At 38.4% G+C, this 10,567-nt stretch overlaps 1 protein-coding gene across 2 annotated transcripts in view; it reads right to left on the bottom strand.

Annotated features, from left to right (window-relative positions):
* LOC138070199 (lysozyme C, kidney isozyme-like) overlaps positions 1 to 7,468 on the bottom strand; it is a 55,384-nt gene extending 47,916 nt beyond the window's left edge. For both annotated transcript variants that reach the window (XM_068961345.1, XM_068961344.1), the window contains exon 1: positions 7,313 to 7,468. The gene's annotated coding sequence lies outside the window, so the exon portion shown is untranslated. The remainder of the gene's footprint in view (positions 1 to 7,312) is intronic.
* Positions 7,469 to 10,567: the final 3,099 nt, after the last annotated feature.

Below are 10,567 nucleotides of genomic sequence, written 5' to 3' on the forward strand. Positions count from 1 at the left end.
AATTAAGTGAGAGGGGGAAAATAAAAAGGTATTCCCAGAGAGAGCTATTCTAGATGTTACTAGGATAACTTTTAAAAAGAAAATGACCTTGAAGGTTGGAAGTTCATTTGAGAGGGGGTAAAAGAAACAGTCAGGTCTGTGATCCAGAATAAAAAGGAAATGGAAGTGCTTTTATTTTGCCCCTAGAGCAATGGAAATTTATTGTGTGTATTTGGATATAGATTTTATTTTATTTTTTACTACCCTGGTGGGTGAGCTGAGCAAAAAAAAAAAAAAACAAAAAAAAAATCCATTTTATGACATTATGGACCTTTTAGACAGAGATTTAGGCCACTGGCAAGAAACATTAGTTTATTTGGGCAAAAGGTTAGTCCAAAGATAAGGCATCTTTCTCACTGGGCTGGCTTACCAAAGGGACTCTTCTTTTCCATACACCTTGAAACAAAGGGAAGGGTAAAAATTCTTAGGAAAATAAAATCTATGTTAGTTCTGTGAGACAGTGTGTTGTCACTGAGTACACAAATCTTGTTGGCTTACTTATAAAATAAGCAAATCAGATAGGGAAAGCTGTGAAATTAAAGCTTAAACTCAGGATGCGTTTTGTTTGTATTTCTTCAACAGGCTTCTGGGAAAGTAAACTCGTCTTTGATTTTCTCTTTGCTCCTCTCTTTGCTTGCTTTTCCTGTTGTTGTTCAGTTGCTTGGTTGTCTCTGTCTCTTTGAGATCCCGTGGACTGCAGCACGCCTGGCTGGCTTTGCCCTCAAATTATGGCAATTGTTTACTGTTTGAACGCATTTCTCTTTGAGAGACAGGATTATGTCTTTTTTAAAAATTATTCCCAGTGTCTGGCATATAGTAGCTGCTCAATAAATATACAGACTAAATCATTCATTTGCAGCAATCGAGATTATGAAAAGGCTGTCCTACAAACCATACTAGTTGAGATTCAGATCATTATTCCTTATTTAGAATCTTTTCTCTGAGAGCATGTAAATCCCTTGGGTTTGGGAGAAAAGAAAAAAAAAAAAAAAACTGGAAGAGTTCAGTGGATTGGCTTTCCTTGAAAGACAGCAACACTTTTTTCTCCTGATCCATAATTAGAATAAAGTAAGGACAGCCATTTAGATGTTCTTTCAGCAGTTCCTAAATTAACCCAGACTCACAAGAGAAGTGGGAGGAAGAGACTGGGAGGGAAAAGAAGGAGAAGATAGAAGCAAAAAGAAAGGGAAGCAGAGGAGGACAGAGGAGGATTGGCTAAGAAATCTACTGCTGTGTTTGTCTGAAGACATTAGCACTTTTTATTTAATTGTACTTTTGGTCCCAAAATTTATTTTTACCACATGTGCCTTGTTTTAAACTAACTCCCAGAACTGTGCCACAAAATATTCCTGCTTCAACATCACACCTGGGTCCAGTTCAAGAACCTAACTACTTCTAGTCCACATGCTAAAGCCTTGCTCTCATATGCCAGGAAAAATAGCCAGTGCCATTTAACATCTGGACCCAATGTACTCTCTTTACTAATTTATATTTGTGTAATATTTTATTTACCAAAAGATAAAATCAGTAAAAGTAGATAGTGAAAATCATTTAGAAATTTTAATGAAAATCTGAATATAGTAAACGCAGATTTATAATTTATACTTTCATGATTTTAATGTTATATATGCCTAAAATGGAAAATATCTTTTAAATGCAACTAACTGCCCATCAGCAGTCAGGCATGAACCTGGGATGTATCCATTCTGTAGTACATATTCTGTATTTCAAATACATATTGAATAGGTTCTAGCTGATCATTAATCCTGGTTCTTACTGAATTTGCATCATCAAAATGCAACACTTAAAAGCAATTTTTCAGTCTCTTGGATGATATAATTTTGGTTGTATCTTCTTTGCTCTATACTTAAGACCATTTTCAGTTTTACATCTATAAACACAATTTAGAATGATCAATGAGTTTTTAAATTTCCTCATGACTTTCTCCCCCAATCACCTTTTCTTACACATCTGTCTTCAGCATTTGCTGATTACAAACTGTATCAGGTAAGTTTGGTGCAGAGATATCATAACAGGTGAAAGAAGGGTGTCACACATCTTTTAAATAAAATGGAATGGTCTTGTTTTTCTCACAAATATAGATGGTAATGTGCTTTCTGTGTTAACAGTTAACTATGAGGAAACCAAATATCTTTTTCATCCTTAAAATTTTATTTTGGATCATTATTGATTTTTGAATTTGAGAAAATTTATCCAGGACATCATAATCTGAATGTCTGAAATTTTTGCTTATGAAATGAATTTCACTGTCAGATTATAGAATGTTCCTAATCTGTCTGCATTAGGATTCTGAATCATCTCGCAGTTGTGAAATATCTTCCTCTTACAGTTTTCTTCAATTTGCCATTATGGACAGAGTATGAGAAATTATGAGTTCAAAGTTACATTCCACAAAAGAGTGGAGTACAAAGATGATGTCTCCAGTCCCCTTTTATATCTTCTCAAAAAGAGAACCTGAAGCATGAAACAGTAGTGATAGTTTATTTTAATAATTTACTATCCTTCTAGGTTCCTTAATTACTCTTGTGTTTGTTTATAATTTTTTTAAAGTATATCTGGGAATAATTGATAAGTAAGTTGACTCATTGGAAAAGACTCTGATGCTGGGAGAGACTGGGGGCAGGAGAAGAAGGGGACGACTGAGGACGAGATGGCTGGATGGCATCACGGACTCGATGGACGTGAGTCTGAGTGAACTCCGGGAGTTGGTGATGGACAGGGAGGCCTGGCGTGCTGCGATTCATGGGGTCGCAAAGAGTCGGACACGACTGAGCGACTGAACTGAACTGAACTGAATGAGAAAATAATTCCTAGGATGATTAAATAGCAAATGTTTCAAGAAACAGAGAAAGATGAAATCACTAAGAACTCGTATCTCAAATATGTTAAAGGTTCCAATGGATTCAAATGATTATTACAAAACAGAGTTTTATTCTAGTTTCATAAAAATAGGTGTATCTTTCTCTTTATTTTTTGGAATAAAGAGAAAGAAAGAATAAAAGTCAAGAAATATTAATACTTGCAAATAGAGTTATTCCAAAATAATTAATAAACTAAAACTGGGTCATATGAACCTTAATGGTATATTGAGTTAATCAGATATTATAGCAAATACTTTAGAACAACAGAAATCAGCAGTATATATTTGTGAGTATGTTGAAACATACCACCCATTCTTACAATTCTGTACAGTATTGGGACTAATACTCTGGTGTTCCATTTCCATTTTATTCACTGCAACATTCCTCATAAATCCAATTCAGCATCAGTTTTACTCTGGATCAGTCCTGAGGACTTTGATCTAGCTCACTGCCCCCACAGGTGGAAGAGTGTGAAAATCTTGATTTGGTAAACAACTTGAGCTTTTGATCTGAAAATAAATAGCTTCCACGGAAATAGGACCAAAATATATTTTATTTCTCTGGCTGTCTCTCTCGTTTTCACTCAGAAACTCCAACTGCATACAGATGACCTCTCTCCACATTTTATCTAGGAGCACCTAGTGGGTATCTCACACGTGCTGAAGAAAATATCAAGTCTCTTTCAGGCATAGTGCTTCTTGGTACTTCTCTATTAGGAATAGCCATGGTCCTGGCAGGAATTGCTGGTCCAAGTGCACAGTTCTCTCATTGATAAAAGCAGCCCACAATTTCTTTATCAGTAGATGGTACAAGTCTAGAGGAATGAATGATGTCTATTTATTCTCTTTAATAATTGACTGGAAGGGTCCCGAAGGATTACTGCTTGGGCCCTAATGTGTTACAGAGTTCAGGGAAGCAATGTGTCCAGATTTTTCCTACAACTCTCTCTTGATTTCCTTTTGCCTGAGATAGGATTCCACAACATTTGGCAGGGCTGGCTTTGAGTAGAGGCCACCTGCAAATACTTTTTTTTTCCTGAGGATGACTAAAAACATCTAATTACTGCGTCTTCACTTACTTTTGTTATGTCCTGGTAGGTTTTCTGCAATCTCCTTGAAAATGGATGCCCATTAAATTCCCTTAACTAACTGGTTAGATATGCAAATTTCATTACAACATTCTCTTTCCTTTTGGATAATTCAGACAATGTACAAAGCTAACGCATGTGGTGCGCTCATCCAAACATTTGCCAAAAAGGGCCCACATTTTATAAAGGCAGTGGTGCAAAAGAAAAGGCAATGTCTTAAACTGCAGTCCCTCTGTAGTTAAATCTAAAGGAAACATATGATTTTTTTGTCAATAAATGTTATATATTCTTATGTCAGAATTTGGAGGAAAACAAAACATGAACGAAAATATGGCCTGTGTCATACTATGCTCATGATTATTAACCCGAGCTGAAGACAGATATAGAGAAAAGAGATGGAATGGTATTTTAAATTTGAAATTCATTTGTCTTAACTGTTTATGCTGTGACAATATTTTGGTTGATTCCTTTTAAGTTGAATAAAAATAATTATGTTAAATATTCAATTTTACAAAATTGGCATCACATTGTAAATTTAGCTTTATATTCTCCTTTTTCACTTAAATTTATATTTGAGCATTTTCTATGTCATCAAACATTACTTGAAAATACATTTTAATGGCTTCATAATAGATTATTTTAAAGAAAAAATACCACATATTTAACTAATCTCCTATTGTTAGACACTTAAATTGCATCCAATTTTTCATTATTATTAAAAAAAATTATAAACAGTATTATATGTAAGTTTTTGACTGAGTATCTCTGATTGTTGGTTTCTCTGGGATGGATTTCTTGGAATAGACTTACTACTCAAAGTTTATGGTATTTCTAAGGCTTCTGAAGATACGACCAGCTTGCCCTCCCAAAAGGGGTTTATGTATTTACAGTTGGTTAAGTGCCTTTCAAAGCATTGATTCTAAGTCCAAAAAACTTTTTAAACTCTCTTCTGCCCCATTTCAGAGCTGAAGTGTCAGATCAGATGGTTCATTTATTTATCTGACTTACTTTCCCAGAAGCATGCAAAAATGTGTTTGTTCCGACAAATTCTAGTCTTTTAACATTTCCCATAGGTTATTAAGATAACATGACCTAATAAGAAAATTCATTTAAAGGTGACAAATTTTGCCTCTGGTTGGGTGACCCAACTTACTTAGAAATATTTTCTTTCATTTTTGAGTGCCTATTTTGAGCAAACTTGCCAAGGTCCACACAATTTTGGAAGGGAAGGATTATTGATCCTGTTGTTTGTATGGACGTTGAAGATGACACTGAGAAAGCTTTGTCCCATATGACATATATAATACATGGCAGAGTCATGATTCAAAACTCAGGTCTAATCCTATAGACTGGTAGAAAACATTTGCAAATGATACAACCAACAAGGGCTTAGCTTCCAAAATAAACAGATTGCTTCTACAATTCAGTAACAAATAAACAACCAATCCAATTGAAAAGTGGGCAGAAGACCTTAATAGACATTTTCCCAGAGAAGACAAACATATGGCTAACAGACACATGAAAAGATGCTCATCAGCGCTAATTATTACAGAGATGCAAATCAAAACCAAAACAAGGTATCACCTCATACTAGTCAGAATGACCATCATACAAAAGTCCACAAACAATAAATGCTGGAGAGCATGTGAAAAAAAGGGAACTCGCTTACATTGTTGGTGGAAATATACATTTGTGCAGTCACTATGGAAAACAGTATAGAAGTTCCACAAAAAACTAAAAATAGAGTTACCGTATGATCCAGCAATCCCACTCCTGGGCATAAACCCAGACACAACTATAATTCAAGAAGATGCCTGCACCTCTGTGTTCACAGCATCTTTATTCACAACAGCAAAGACATGGAGACAGCCTGAACATCCACGGATAGCTCTGTTTACAGGAGCCAAACATGGACACTACCTAAAGGTCCATTGACAGATAAATGGATAAAGATGTGGTGTGTATACAACGGAAGACTACTCAGCCATAAAAAAGAATGCAATAATGCCATCTGCAGCAACATGGATGGACCCAGATTATAAGTGAAGTCAGAAAGAGAAAGACAAATATCATATACTCTCACTTATACGTGGAATCTAAAATATGACACAAATTCACATAGCTAATAACCAAAATCAACTTAGATACAGAGTACAGACTTGTGGTTGTCAACGGAGAGGAGAGGTAGGGGAGGGAAGGACTGGGACTTTGGGTTAACAGATGAAAAGTATATATAAATAAATGGATAAACAATACGGTCCTATAGGATAGCACAGGGAACTATTCTCAGTATCTGAGATAAATCAAATGGGAAAGAATATTAAGATGAACATATATATATATGCATATATATATATATATATCTGAGTCAGTTTGCTATATAACAGAAATTAAACACAACATTTTAAATAAACTGCACTTCCTTAACTTTCTCGACAAGGTTAGGAGGGGAACATCAGAGGACTGTCAAGAGCTACAGCTGGGGCCGGCCCTAGGCTGCGTGTACTTCCCCGGTCCAAGCCGCTCAGGTTCGGCGCTCAGGCAGCCCTCAGAGGCACAGATTCGGCTGGGACTGCGCTTTGTGCCCTTCCCAGGTCCGAGTAGCTCAGGAGTTTGGCGAGCGCGATCGCCGCGGTTTGTCACCTTTTCTGCCGCTGCTGCTCAGCTTTCTGGGTGGACCGCTGGCGGCCCCCGTGAGGCAGATGGTGACTGTCCAGCACCCCCAGAAGTCTTAGCAAAGAAGCCTGCTTGCAGTTAGGTAGGTAAAGTCTCTCCGGGTCTGCAATTGCCCCTTTCCAGTCCTTACGGCTCTGGCTGCCTATCCCCGGCGGGGGATGGTCTGCAGCCGGCTTTTCCGTTCCGTCCTTCGTTCTGTGCTCGGTCCTGGCGGTGTCTTATGTTCGAGCTTTTCGTGCGGTAGCTATCCCACAGGCTGGTTTGCTAGCCCAAGTTAGATCGTTCTGGTTGCGCATGGGGCGTTCCTGCCCGATTCTTACAAAGCACTGCAGCCCGTGCCTCCCGCGCGTCCCTGCCCTGCCCCCACTTCCCAATGGCGGATGCAGGCGTCTGTGCTGCTTTTCCGCTGGGGGAGTTACTGTTGGGCTTGTAATCTCTTGGTTTTAATTATTTCTTTATTTTTCCTTCCTGTTATGTTGCCCTCTGTGTTTCCAAGACTCGCCACAGACTCGGCAGGGAGAGTGTTTCCTGGTGTTTGGAAACCTCTCTTCTTAAAATTCCCTTCCCGGGACGGAGCTCCCTCCCCACCTCCTTTGTCTCCTTTTTCGTCTTTTATATTTTTTCCTACCTGTTTTTGAAGACAATGGTCTGCTTTTCTGGTTGCCTGATGTCCTCTGCCAGCCTACAGAAGTTGTTTTGTGGAGTTTGCTCAGCGTTGAAATGTTCTCTTGAGGAATTTGTGAGGGAGAAAGTGGTCTTCCCGTCCTATTCCTCCGCCATCTTTATACCACTTCACACCAGTCAGAATGGCTGCGATCCAAAAATCTGCAAGCAATAAATGCTGGAGAGGGTGTGGAGAAAAGGGAACCCTCCTACACTGTTGGTGGGAATGCAAACTAGTACAGCCACTATGGAGAACAGTGTGGAGATTCCTTAAAAAATTGCAAATAGAACTACCTTATGACCCAGCAATCCCACTGCTGGGCATACACACCGAGGAAACCAGAATTGAAAGAGACACATGTACCCCAATGTTCATCGCAGCACTGTTTATAATAGCCAGGACATGGAAACAACCTAGATGTCCATCAGCAGATGAATGGATAAGAAAGCAGTGGTACATATACACAATGCAGTATTACTCAGCCATTAAAAAGAATTCATTTGAATCAGTTCTGATGAGATGGATGAAACTGGAGCCGATTATACAGAGTGAAGTAAGCCAGAAAGAAAAACACCAATACAGTATACTAACACATATATCATATGGAATTTAGAAAGATGGCAATGACGACCCTGTATGCAAGACAGGAAAAAAGACACAGCTGTGTATAACGGACTTTTGGACTCAGAGGGAGAGGGAGAGGGTGGGATGATTTTGGAGAATGGCATTCTACCATGTATACTATCATGTAAAAATTGAATCGCCAGTCTATGTCTGACGCAGGATACAGCATGCTTGGGGTTGGTGCATGGGGATGACCCACTGAGATGTTATGGGGAGGGAGGTGGGAGGGGGGTTCATGTTTGGGAACACATGTAAGAATTAAAGATTTTAAAATTTAAAAAAAATAAAAAAACGTTTTTGAGACACAGTCTGAAGAAGCAACTTTTTGTTTCAAAAGTGGTTGAGAATGAACAGGCCTCCACTTCCTTACACTACCTGTAAGGTTTCCCTGGTGGCTCAGACAGTAAAGCATCTGCCTGCAATGCAGAAGACCCAGGTTCAATTCCTAGGTTGGGAAGATCCCCTGGAGAAGGAAATGGCAATCCACTCCAGCACTCTCGCCTGGAAAATCCCATGGACAGAGGAGCCCGATAGGCTACAGTCCTTGGGGTCACAAAGAGTCAGACACGACTGAGCAACTTCACTTTCACTTTCCTTACACTCCTAGTCAGCAGTATATACTGAGCTTACCCATAGCCCACTCAGGTTCTGGTCCCGTTCTGTTCTGGTTCTATGGGCCATTATATATAGTTGTGAGCAGCTAAAGTAAATAATAAAAAGATTAACAAGGTGTTTTATGACAGTGAAAAGTATACTTCTTTTTCTAATATTTACTTTATCTCCACCTTTTATACCTGGGTAAAATTAATAATCTCTAACTAGAAACTCCCTCCAAAAAGCATTAATTAAACTCTGTCTTATAGAGAATACAGTAAATGATGCTTCTTTGAAAAGTCATCTTCTCCAAACAACAGATGCGAAGCTTAGCTTCAAAAGTATGATCGGTGGGACTTTTTGGTTACCATCTGCATGTGTGTATGAACAGTGGGGGCTTCCCTTGTGGCTCAGATGGTAAAGAAACTGCCTGCAATGTGGCAGACTCAGGGTCAGTTCTTGGGTTGGGAAGATCCCCTGGAGAAGGAAATGGCAATTCACTCCAGTACTCTTGCCTAGAGAATTCCATGGACAGAGGGGCCTGGCAGGCTACAGTCCATGGGGTGGCAAAGAGTCAGATAAGACTGAGCGACTACATTTGATCCTTGGTTCTATGAACAGTGGGACTCCATTGTTCAGCTCGTAGAAGCTGCCATTGAAAGTAGGCCTTGTGAAGTGGGAGGAAAGAGCACTGCAATGAGAGGTAGATTCAAGCCTTAGATCTTCCACCAGGACAAGCTGAGCTTTGAGTCAAGGCCCCTAATGCAACTCAATATGCTCTCCTTTAAGAATTACCTATGTTAAGAATTCTTCATGAAATTCTTGAGATGAAATAATGCAATGTGTGAGAGAGAGAACATGCTATACTACACATGTGGAGGAGTAATGAATACTATCCTGGTTCTGTGCCAAAGAACCCAGATGAACCCACCTGTTCCAGAGGGTGTGAATTCTGGATTGGTTTCTCAGTCTCCCCAAACTTGAGTTTCTGATTCCAGAAAACAGAAATAAGAATTATTTTCTTATTACACAAAGAATTACTCAAAGGGCTGTTGTGAGGTTGGAGATAACATACGCCAAGCATCTGGTCTAGTTGTTGACACACAAAAGGGGCTGAACAAATGATAAGTGGGATAAAAACAAGTTGATAAGAAGGGTTAGAGATAGTTCATGACAAGTATCTAGTCTAGGCCTGGTCATGCAGCAGGTGCATACTAAACACTAAGTGGGATTATAACCACAGTGATAACAGTCACAATAAAACGGTTGCTACTGATGGTGATGAAGACAATGACAATGACAAGGATTATGATGATGAAAGAAAAGAAATGCTATACAAGATAACTGGAAAATTTTATCTGGAAGCAACATGGTGTAGTCAAAAAGTGAAATGAATTTTGAGTTTGGAAACTGATTTGACCTCTTAGTCATATTTTGAACTTGTAAAAGTTATTAACTTCTCTGAGCCTAGATTTTCTCATCTGTATGAAGTCTGGTATTTCTTAGAAAGGAGATGTAATTAAAGCATGTAATCCAACTGCTGCCATCTAATATATTCTGGATACACATTAGCCCCTTTCCCTCCTTCTGCCATCGACATACATATAGAGACCAGCTTTTTTTTTTTTTTTTTTTCATTTTCTTTCAAGTTTTGGACACTGGTATACTCTCCACACTAAAGAGTTTGTTTTTTTTCCATTCTTTTATAACACAAGTCTATATCTCATAAATGAGAACAAAACTTTATACAATAAAAGACTCCCGCTTTTTCTGCCCCTTCAAAAAAAGGAAAGTGGGTATCTCAATATCTAACACTATCAGACACAAACTGAGATGATCATATATTAATATTATCATACATAAATTAAGATGATCTATATAAAGGTAAATATGCCTACTGTAATAAGTAAACTTCCACATTACACTAATTTATCATAAAACATGTTGATTCTTCAAAGGCATAAAGTCTAACTGTAATAGGTTGCCATGGAGGACTCTGTT

The sequence above is a fragment of the Capricornis sumatraensis genome, chromosome 23, assembly GCF_032405125.1.
Source record: "Capricornis sumatraensis isolate serow.1 chromosome 23, serow.2, whole genome shotgun sequence".
In the NCBI taxonomy this organism is placed as follows: Eukaryota; Metazoa; Chordata; class Mammalia; order Artiodactyla; family Bovidae; genus Capricornis; species Capricornis sumatraensis.